The sequence below is a fragment of the Nelumbo nucifera genome, chromosome 5, assembly GCF_055504915.1.
Source record: "Nelumbo nucifera cultivar China Antique chromosome 5, China Antique-T2T, whole genome shotgun sequence".
NCBI lineage: Eukaryota > Viridiplantae > Streptophyta > Magnoliopsida > Proteales > Nelumbonaceae > Nelumbo > Nelumbo nucifera.
Genome location: NC_142653.1, coordinates 11,037,523 through 11,049,864, shown reverse-complemented (window position 1 = coordinate 11,049,864; position 12,342 = coordinate 11,037,523). Strand labels below are relative to the sequence as shown.

General features: G+C 44.0%; 1 protein-coding gene across 2 annotated transcripts in view; it reads left to right on the top strand.

The window, feature by feature from the left end:
* LOC104606382 (uncharacterized) overlaps positions 1 to 12,342 on the top strand; it is a 35,639-nt gene that overhangs the window by 8,352 nt on the left and 14,945 nt on the right. The gene's annotated exons all lie outside the window — the stretch shown is intronic.

Sequence of the window (12,342 nt, the reverse complement as noted above, 5' to 3'; positions counted from 1 at the left end):
CTCACAGAATAAACCCTAAACCCCAAACTACACTCAATGTCTCACACTCTCACAAGACAAAGGCAAAGTATGGAAGAGAGAAAACCCCCGAAAAATACATAACTCTTCGTATTTGGTTCGGACCTATAAGCTGAATATGGATCGGGTTCATATTGCCATGGGGGCTACGCCCCCCACCCCCAATGGTGATTTGTGGTGGGCTATGGGCCTACGCCTTCACCACAAACCACTATGAAATTTTGCCTTCGTGTTTTTCTCAAATTATTTCGGGGCGAATTCATAAAGCGGGTTGCCACAAAGAATTCAAGGCACAAACATAACAAATCTCCACCTTGGCTTGAATTCTCTCAAGCATCACAGAATAGCAATCTCTTTTCACCTTCTCCAACAAAAGCCCCAACGGGCAAACTCAAATGTTGTAAACACCAATCAGGTCCAAGCAATGCTTGAACTTAGCCACAGGAAGAGGCTTTGTTAACATATTAGCTGGGTTATCTGCAATACCAATCTTCTTTACAATAATATCTCCTTGTTCTACAACATCACGGACAAAATGGTACCTCACATCAATGTGTTTTATCCTCTCATGGTACATTTGATCCTTGGTTAGATGAATAGCACTTTGACTATCATAGTAGACGACTGTCACCTTTGGACCCAAACTGAGTTCACCAAACAAACCTCTCAACCAAATAACTTCTTTAACTACCTTTGTCACTGCCATATACTCAACTTCAGTAGTAGATAAGGCAATTGTAGACTATAAAGTAGCTTTCCAACTAACAACACAACCACCAATCAAACTGTTAAGATCACCTGCATAATCTGAATCAACATAACCCATCAAACTCTCACTACTCCTCCCAAACTCCAAACAAGTATTTGATGTTCCTTTCAAGTATCTGAGAATCCACTTCACTGCCTACTAATGTGTCTTGTTAAGACATGACATATATCTGCTCACCACACTAACTACATGTGAAATGTTAGGTCGTGTACAAACCATGGCATACATTATACTCCCAACTGCACTGGAGTAGGGGACACGTGACATATATTTTTCTTCTTCATCTGTCTGTGGTGATAAATTTGTTGAAGGTCTAACGTGGGCTGCAATAGGAGTACTTACTGGTTTGGCATCTTTCATGCCAAAGCGCTCTAAGACCTTCTCAACATACTTTTGTTTTGTCAAATACAACTTCCTTGCTTTTTGGTCCCTTTGAATCTCCATGCCAAGAATTTTCTTTGTTGTGCCCAAATCTTTCATTTCAAACTCACCACTCAACTGTGTTTTTAATTTGTTGATCTCAGATATTTCTTTTGTTGCAATAAGCATATCATCAACATAAAGTAGCAAGTAAACAAAAGAATTATTCGTAAGTTTCTTGAAATAAACACAACTATCATACTTGCATTTGGAATACCCAAGAGCCACCATAAAAGAGTCAAATCTTCTATACCATTGTCTGGGAGACTATTTTAAGCCATACAAAGATTTCTTTAACAAGCCAACATGGTCTTCCTTCCCTTCAACAACAAAACCCTTAGGTTGATGCATATAAATCTGTTCATCAAGTTCTCCATGCAAGAAAGCAGTTTTAACATCTAATTGTTCTAATTCCAAATTATGCATGGCAACCAAAGTAAGAAAAACACGAATGGATCTATGTCTAATTAGTGAGGAAACATCATTAAAATCAACACCTTGTACCTACTGTAACCTTTTGCAATCAGTCATGCTTTATATCTAGCATCCTCTACGCCTGGAGTACCTTCTTTCCTTTTGAAAGCCCATTTGCATCCAGCAATCTTCTTTCCCTTAGATGGTCTTACCAACTCCCAAGTTTGGTTCTTATGCAAGGATTCAATCTCTTCATGCATAGCTGTCAACCACTTAACAGAATTAACAGATGAGATAGCTTCTGCATAAGTATTAGGTTCTGTAACATTAACATTCTCTACAACTGATAATGCATAGGCAACCAGATCAGCATAACCATATCTTTGAGGTGGTCTAACCTCTCTCCTTGTTCTGCCTCTAGCAATAGAATATTGCTCCTCCTCTTCTTCCTCTTGTACATGTTCTTCTATCTCAATAGAAATGGGCACCTGGACTGATGTAAACTAAGGTGAGGAAGAACTTCTAACTTCTAACTCCACCTTCTTTCTTGAACCTTGTGTTTTATCTGCATTACAAGAAATAGAAGATTCATTTTTCGGGCGAAGCATAGCAGATTCATCAAAAGTAACATCTCTGCTAACTATGAATTTTGGTGGTTTAGGATCAGGACACCACAATCTATATCCCTTCACACCTGAAACATAACCAAGAAATATGCACTTCTTGGCCCTAGGCTCAAGCTTGCCTTCATTAACATGTGCATATGCTGGACAACCAAATATTTTCTAGTTTGAGTAATCAGGAGGGTTGCCAGACCATACTTCTTCTGGAGTCTTACACTCAATGGCTGTAGATGGAGATTCCACCTAAAATTGCTGGTTTTTGTTGGGAAGTGTATTATGGTAAAATTAATACTGTGGACAGTGTACAAAAAAAGAGACCTTATTCATGCTTGTACCCCAATTGGTGCATTTTATGTAAAGTGCAGAATGAGGACCGTTATCACCTACTGATTTCTTGCTCTTTTACAGTAAATATTTGGAATTAGGTTTTTATGTTGTTTGGGGATAGGTGGAACTTGCCTTCTGAAGTAAATTTGCTTTTTGATCCGTCTTTTTTTCGGTTGGCCAACAAAGAGAGGGAAAGTAATATGGAAATGTATTAGGGCAGCTGTTATGGATGCCTTCCTCGGGAAGACGTACCATCGCCGCCGGCAGCAACAGGCCCCGGGCCCACCGCCAGTAGCAGCAAGGATTCAGTGATGCTCATCCTACCCAGTTCGGCAACAACAGCCTTATCTAGATTAGATTAGCTCATTTTGCTTGTTCTTATCTTATTGTTCTTATCTCTTATCTTATCTTGTTAATAGCTTATCAGATTAGGATTAGCTTAGCTTATCTTATCTTGTTAGTAGCTTATTAGATTAGGATTAGCTTATCTTATCCTTAGCAAGATAGAACTGGAAGTCTCCCTATTCAGCAAGGAGACTCCCTTTGATTAGGACTCTTGTAGTCTCCTATTTAAGGAGACCCCATTATTGAATGAGATATCAAATTATTCAGTCAAGAGTGAGTTGGGAGAGTTGGTGATCTCTTGGACAAATCACCGAAGGCGCCAAGATAGGTTCTTCACGAGCAGGAAGGAACAAGGGAAAACAGGAGGTTTTCCCCGTGGACCGACCCGTGACGAGATCCTATTCCCGGGCCCTCAACAACTTGGTATCAGAGCAAGGCGTCATGGGAGATCTGGAGCAGCTACCTTCCAGGGTCCACGACCTCGAGCACCAACTCGTGGAGACCAGCTCCGAAGTTCGTGAGATCAAGGGTGAAGTGCGAGAACTACGACGACTAATGGAGATGCTTCTTTCCAGTAGGAAAAGGAACTCTGACGGAGGGACAACAGCTAACGACCGCCGGCCAGACTTGCCGAAGTCTTCCGGCGAACAGCAGTCCGTCGGCCATGGAGCAGCCATCATCCCCAAGTACAGCAGGCTGGAGTTCCCATCGTACAACGGCAACGAGACCCACTAGGCTGGCTGTATCGCTGCGAGCAGTTCTTCCGAAATCAACGGACAAATGACCAGGACAAGGTAAGCCTAGCCGCCTTTCATTTAACAGAAGAAGCACAACTTTGGTTTTATCGGTTAGAGCAAGAAGAACCTAGGCTCAGTTGGCCCCAGTTTAAATCCTATTGCCTTCTTCGGTTCGGACCCCCATTGACCAGCAACCCACTGGGCGAGCTAATTAACCTTAAACAGACCAGAACAGTTGCTGAATACCAGCGACAGTTCCAAACCCTCCTTGCGAGGGCATCCTCCGTGCGACCAGACCAGCAAGTGGATATGTTCGCAGCAGGGTTAGTAGAACCCCAGCGAGTGGATGTCGAGATGCAGAATCCCCCAAATTTGGTCACAGCCATGAACTTAGCTCGCGCATTTGAGCGCAAGCTGCAGCTCAGCCGTGGAATTTTTAATGTGGGTCATCCACCGAACTCGTGGGTGCCCCCAAGACCAGCAGCAATGACCCCCTCTTCTGCTACCAACCGGGAAATGAAGCCTCCCACGACCACCACCTCTAGAGCAGTGACAAGTACAGGCAGTAACATGGTCACTCCTCCCATCAAGCGCTTGACCTGGGCAGAAATGGCAGAGCGCCGAGCGTGAGGTCAATGTTTCAACTGTGATGACCTCTACTCGGCAGGACATAGATGCAAGAGGCTTTTTTGCCTTCTCATAGATGAGCAAGAGGAGGAGGAAGGGGAACCCGTCACATTCGAACCAGAGATCTCTCTCCATGCGATCACCGGTATTAAAACCTCTCAGACCATGCAGTTACAGGCACAGATCGTAGGTCAGCCGGTGCGCATTCTTGTTGATTCAGGAAGCACACACAACTTCATAAGTGAACATGCAGCCCTGCAGTTAAAACTACCAATGGAACTCCGGCCGCGACTACAGGTAGCCGTCGCAAATGGTGAAAAAGTTCACTGTCCAGGGATTTGTAAGGACGTCCCAGTACAGGTCAATTATGAACTAATTCTTGTTGATTTATTTGTACTCTCGTTGGATGGGTTCGATATTGTTCTCAGGGTCAAATGGTTAATTACCCTAGGCCCGATTTTGTGGGACTTCAGCGCACTCACCATGACCTTCCACCTGAATGGCAAGCAAGTTTCATGGCACGGTTGCAGGGTTAAAGAAAAGACACCGCAGGTTCATGCACTCCAGACAGAACCGGCAGCCATGGAAAAACTTCTCGCCGAGTTTTCAGATCTGTTCCAGGAACCGAAGGGCCTTCCCCCTTCCCGAGCTTGCGACCATCGTATTCCTTTGGTGGCGGGTTCAGCACTAGTCGTTGTCAGGCCTTATCGCTACCCTCACTTACAGAAGGATGAGATAGAAAAACAATGTACAACGATGCTGAACCAAGGGATCATACGCAAAAGTCACTCCCCCTTCTCTTCGCCGGTTCTGTTGGTGGCGAAGCAGGATGGAACGTGGAGGTTCTGTGTTGACTATAGAGAACTCAATGACCAGACGATCAAAGATAAGTTCCCTATTCCCGTTGTGGACGAACTGTTAGACGAGTTGCATGGTGCCCAGTATTTCTCTAAGTTGGACCTCAGGTCCGGATATTTCCAAGTTCGCATGGCTCCCGGTGACGTGAAGAAGACTGCTTTTTGCACCCACCATGGCCACTTCGAATTTTTAGTCATGCCATTCGGACTCTCCAATGCACCATCTACATTTCAGGCACTAATGAACGAGGTATTCCAGCCCCATCTGCGCAAATTTGTTTTAGTTTTCTTTGATGATATCCTCGTTTACAGCAAATCATGGGTAGAGCATGTGCACCATCTGAGGACCGTTTTCGTACTCCTACACCAACACAGCTTATTCCTGAAACGGTCTAAGTGCTCCTTCGGGGAACGACAGGTTCTTTACCTCGGCCACATCATCCATGGGCAGGGTGTAACAGTTGATAGTTCCAAGATTCAGGCTATAACAGAATGGCCCAAACCTCAATCCGCCAAGGCCCTACACGGGTTCCTCGGTTTAACGGGTTACTACCGCAAATTTGTACAGAACTATGGAGTGTTGGCAGCCCCGTTAACCAACCTGTTGAAGAGAAACTTCTTCCGGTGGGACGACGCAGCTGATGAAGCTTTTCTGTCACTGCGAAATGCACTGTCTTCAACCCGTCCTGCAATTACCTAATTTCGCCCTCGAATTTACAGTCGAGTGCGATGCTTCCGGAGTGGGTATCGGGGCCGTACTACAGCAGCAAGGGCACCCGATCGCTTTCTTCAGCCGCAGATTGGCCGACCGGCATCTGAAGCTTCCAGCCTATGAGCGCGAACTAATCGGCCTTGCCCGAGCCATCCAACACTGGAGGCCATATTTGTGGGGGCGGTCGTTCATCGTCAAAACTAATCATTACAGCCTCAAATATCTATTAGAGCAGCGTCTCACTACTTCCCCTCAACAGCATTGGGTTAGCAAACTGCTCGGGTTTGACTTCCGGGTGGAATATAAGGCGGGATCCTCTAATCGCGCAGCTGATGCCTTGTCTAGGCGAGAAGAAGACGCGATGGTTCTATGTAGCATTTCCCAACCTCGGATCTTTCTGTTTGACGACATTAAGAAGGCAGCACCACAGTCCCCGGAATGGTCGCTCTTACTGCAGAAGATCCAGACCGGCACGGCCGACCCCGATTGGTCACTTCACGACTGGTTGGTACTGTATAAGGGACGAGTCCATCTTCCAGCAGACTGCCCGTTGATTCCCACCATCATCACCAACATCCATAACTCCATCCATGAGGGCATTCAAAAAACACTACACCGCGTCCGGACTGATTTCCATTGGCGAGGTATGAAGACTTCTATTCGAGATTTTGTCCAAAATTGCTCCACATGCCAACAGCACAAATGGGAAAACCTACACCCGGCATGCCTCCTTCAGCCCCTTTCCATCCCATCGCAGATCTGGGCCGACATCTCCATGGACTTCATTGAGGGACTTCCCAAGGTAGGGGGCAAATCAGTTCTCTTTGTGGTGGTCGACCGCTTCTCTAAATATGCGCACTTCATTCCTCTATCACACCCGTACAGTGCCACTTCGGTTGCCCTCGCCTTCTTTACACATATCTTTCGCTTACATGGGTTGCCGGAATCCATCGTCAGCGATAGAGACCCGGTCTTCACTAGTGCCTTCTGGAAAGAGTTATTTCGACTACACGACACCACCCTGGCCTACTCATCAGCTTACCGGCCACAAACCGACGGTCAGACGGAAGTGGTTAACCGCACTATCGAGATGTATCTCCGCTGTTTCGTAGGCGATCAACCTCGACGGTGGTTGGAATGGCTTCTTTGGGCCGAGTACTGCTACAACACAACCTACCATTCCTCCCTCGGCATGACTCCCTTTCGCGTTGTTTACAGCAGGGATCCTCCCCGCTTGCTGTCCTACGAGCCCGGATCTACTCGCTTGGACGCAATCGATCACTCTTTACAGGACCGCGACGCCCTCCTCACCGACGTCCGCATGCGCTTACAGCAGGCCCAGCTCCGCATGAAGCTCCACCATGATAAGCACCACCGGGAACTGTTGTTCGATCCAGGACAATTTGTTTGGTTGAAGCTCCAGCCCTACCGGCAGCGCTCCTTGCGCCACAAGGCTGCCCCAAAGCTGGCCCCTAAGTTCTATGGGCCCTACAAGGTTCTGAGACGGATTGGCAGTGTGGCCTACCAGCTGGAATTGCCAGAGACTTGCCGAATTCATGATGTCTTCAACATCTCCTTGCTGAAACCATTTACGGGTGTTCCCCTGGACCAAGTTCCCTCCCTGCCACCCTTGAAAGATGGCAAACTGGTCCCCCAGCCTAAAACTGTCACCCGCTCTTGTTTCAATCGTGGAATCCTTGAAGTCTTGGTGGAATGGTGTGATCTACCACCAACAGAAGTCACATGGATCCCATTGGTAGAGTTCCAAGCCACATATCCAGCTTTCGAGCTTGAGGACAAGCTCGTAGTCCAGGAGGGGAGTAATGTTATGGATGCCTTCCTCGGGAAGACGTACCATCGCCGCCGGCAGCAACAGGCCCCGGGCCCACCGCCAGCAGCAGCAAGGATTCAGTGATGCTCATCCTACCCAGTTCGGCAACAACAGCCTTATCTAGATTAGATTAGCTCATTTTGCTTGTTCTTATCTTATTGTTCTTATCTCTTATCTTATCTTGTTAATAGCTTATCAGATTAGGATTAGCTTAGCTTATCTTACCTTGTTAGTAGCTTATTAGATTAGGCTTTGCTTATCTAATCCTTAGCAAGATAGAACTGGAAGTCTCCCTATTCAGCAAGGAGACTCCCTTTGATTAGGACTCTTGTAGTCTCCTATTTAAGGAGACCCCATTATTGAATGAGATATCAAATTATTCAGTCAAGAGTGAGTTAGGAGAGTTGGTGATCTCTTGGACAAATCACCAAAGGCGCCAAGATAGGTTCTTCATGAGCATGAAGGAACAAGGGAAAAAAGGAGGTTTTTCCCGTGGACCGACCCGTGACGAGATCCTATTCCCGGGCCCTCAACAACAGCCCTCTTATGGACCACTTGGGAGGAAAGAAATGCCAGAATTTTCCAGGAGGAGAGAAGCATTGCTGAAATAAAGGATTGCATAGTGACAAGGGAAATCCTTTGGCTAAAAACTACTGATCTCTTTGCGGATTACTCTAGTGATGACCTTCGAAGGAGTTGGGCAGTAGTGGCCTCCACATCATCCAAGAGAAATAGGACACAAGCAAGTTGGTTACCCCCTCCAGAAGGAGTTGTAAAGTTGAACTTTGATGGGAGCAGTCAAGGCAATCTAGGACCTTCGGGTATAGGAGGGATCTTGAGGAATAAGGATGGCAACATTCTATCCTTATTCTCAGGTCCAGTGGGTTATGGAGACTACAAGGGCTGAGGTATTAGCTGTGGTACAAGGATTACATATTACCAACCAACTTGGTGTGACTGATTTGATAGTTGAAGGAGACTCCAAGGTGATAGTGGGATGGATGTCGGACCTAGAAATTGTTGTTTGGGGATATAAGGACATCATCAAAAAAGTCAAATGGCTTACGAGAACCATGTCAGTTAGCTTTCAGTGTCTTAGTAGATCGGCAGATTCTTTAGCTAAACAAGGGGCTTCAAGGGATTCTCTGTTTTTGACTAATTTGTAACTGCAATCTGAAAAGAGTTGGGTTTAGAACCACCTTTAAGGGGAGGAAACACCTTGTGCCTCCTCTTAGGGTTCTTCATGCTTGTACTATTTCTATCTCTATTTAATAAAATACCATTCATTCATAAAAAATTGGCTGTAGATGGAGATCGATTTACTAGGTGACAAGTCATATTAACTGCTTCCGCCCAAAAATCCTTGGAGAGACCAACATTTGACAACATGCACCTTGCTCTCTCTAGTAGAGTTCTGTTCATACGTTCTGCAACTTCATTTTGCTATGGTGTTTTGACAATAGTATGATGCCTTACAATGCCTTCATTTTTGTAGAACTCATTAAATTCATTTTCACAAAATTCTAAACCATTATCTGTTCTCAATCGCTTGACCTGCCTTCATGTTTGCTTTTCAAGCAATGTTTTCCACTGTTTAAAAGTCATAAATACATCATTCTTATGCTTCAGAAAATAAACCCTTACCTTCCTAGAGTAGTCATCGATGATGATAAGAAGATACCGAGCACCATTCTTTGATGGAACTTGTGATGGTCCCCATAAATATGAGTGAACATAATCCAAAGTGCCATTCGCCTTGTGAACGGTTGTACTAAAGCAGGTTCTTTTCTGCTTCCCAAAAACACAATGTTCACAAAAGTCAAGCTTTCCTGTACTTTGGCCACAAAGAAGACCTCTCTTGCTTAATACAATTAGTCCCCTTTTACTCATATGTCCTAGCCTCATGTGCCATAACTTGGTGGTGTCAGACTCAGATAAAGATGATGTAGAAATTGCAACTGAACCTGTGATAGTAGTACCTTGTAGCACATACAGACTTCCTATCCTCATGCCTTTCATCACAACAAGAGCACCCTTACTGACTTTTAGAACTCCACCTTCAGTTGAATACTTACACCCATTAGCATCTAGAGTGCCAAGGGAGATGCGATTTTTCTTTAAGTCCAATACATGATGTACATTTGTCAATGTTCTCACAACACCATCATGCATTTTGATTCTAATTGTTCCTTTTCCCACAGTTTGACAGGGGCATTATTACCCATCAATACAACTCCACCAATGATAGATTTGTAGGTGGAGAACCAATCCTTGTTGGGACACATGGTAGGAACAACCTGAATCCAGAATCCATTCATCCTTGGGTCTGGTTCTGTCATCTGTCACTAAGAGAACATCAACATTCTCATCCTTGGCCACACCAACCTCTGCAGAGTTAATTCTTTTTCTTTTCTTCATTATGGTTTTTGTTTTTTCAACTCATAGCATTCTAACTTAATGTGTCCTTTCTTGTGACAGTAGTTGCAGGTCAAATTCTTATTATGTCTAGATTTCGATTTAGACTTCGGTTTACTATTTGAGCCCTTATCCTTAGACCTCCCTCTTGCAAGCAATCCAGAGTCTTGACTATCACCCCTATTTATAGTCAAGTTTTTATCAATGACCACTTTAGAGAGTAATGATTTTTTTAACATCTTCAGTACTAATGGTGTCTCTTCCATAGATGAGTGACTCTCTGAAAGACTTATATGAGGGTGGTAAGGAACATAGTAACAAAAGGGCTTGGTCTTCATCTTCAACCTTAGCATCAATATTTTGCAAATCCATGATAATAGAGTAAAACCCATCAATATGAGATTTGATAGGTGTACCTTCAGCCATACGAAATAGGAATAGTTGTTGCTTTAAGTAAAGCTTACTAGCAAGAGATTTTGACATGTATAGAGACTCCAATTTCAGCCACAAACCCGCAACAGTCTTCTCATGAATGACTTCTCGCAGAACTTCGTTTGATAGCAGCAACTGAATCATGATTAGGGCTTTAAAATCTAAATCCTCCCATTCTTCATCACTCATAGTTACAGGTTTCTTCCCCTTCCCGTATAGAGCTTTGTGTAGTCCGTCTTGTCCCAAAATGGCATGCATCTTGACTTGCCAAATGCTGAAACTAATGTTACCATCGAACTTCTCAATATCAAACTTCATTGATGACATTGCAAGTGCCAAACAAAAAATAGGGCTCTGATACCAGTTTGTTACAAAAACCCAAGAAAAACCGATTCGAATGGCACTCAAAATGAAGTAAAACAGAGATAAAGAGAAGTAAGCACAAAGAACACACAGGTTTATGTGGTTCGGCTTATAGCCTACGTCCACGGGTGAATGAGGAGTAGAAATCCACTATGTAGCCAGCAATGGAGAAGAAAATACAGAATTGTGCATTCACAATCTCACTCACAGAACAAACCCTAAACCCCAAAATACACCCAATGTCTCACACACTCTCACAAGACAAAGACAAAGTATGGAAGAGAAAAAAACCCCGAAAAATACATAACTCTTCATATCCAGTTCGGACCTATAAGCTGAATATGGATCGGGTCCATACTGCCACGGGGGCTACACCCCCGCACCCCCAATGGTGATTTGTGGTGGGCTACAGGTTTACGCCTCCACCACAAACCATTATGAAATTTTGCCTTCGTGTTTTTCTCAAATTATTTCGGGGTGGATTCAAAAAGCGGGTCACGACAAAGAATTCAAGGCACAAACATAACAGTTTGTAAGACTTAAAAGGGGTTTGTTTGGAGTTGGGCCTACTAAGAAGGTGAGGAAAGGTGGTAGGAGAATCTAAGAGATTCCTAAACAAGGAGATGGAGACTTGGATCTCTTATGATGTAGGGTTTTGTTCATGTGTGAGGGTCGTGTTTTAGTGGTGTTTGTTTTCTTTTGTTTTGTGGCTTGTTTGTTTTTGTAAAGGGGTGGGGGATGGTTGTTTGGAGTTGAAGTTTGTTTTTTCCTTCTCTTGGGTGACTGCTGGTCACCTTCCTTTCTATTCTTTTTTTTTTTCTTTTTATTATAAAAAACTAGCTGTTAAGAAAGGGCCAACTTTTGAATCTAGGAGCTCTCTACCAAATCCTTTGTAGCATGCATATATATATAATATTTATATATTACATATTCATATATTTCATTTCATATCCACACACACACACACACAAATATGTGGGTTAGAAGTCGTAGACAGAGGATGCCTTGTTACTATAAACTAGAAAGTTTGTATGCCTGCTGCCTTGATTTTGTAGTGAGAAGACTCTGAATGTCCTTGCTTCTCAAGTTTCTTTTGACATGAAAAATGTTAAGATTGTAAAATGACTTAAAAAACTAAATAAACCAGATCTGTTCAATTAAAAAGAAAACCCTTAAATCAAGACAGTAAGTCATCTCCAAACTATGAAGTAGCAGGGTGTCATGGTCATTATAACTATGCTGCTACTTATAATATTCCACAAAGGCAATAAAGCATTGCAGGCCCTATGGTATACCTATCATTTTCAGTTCTTTTCATATTTGTAAATTATGTCAGCTCTATATGTTGTAGCATAGGGCTGCAAGTCGGGCCGGGTTAGGTTGGGTTGAGGCCAACCCTAGCCCAACCCTAAGTTCTAAACTCCCAACCCTAACCCTAACCTAGCTAAATTC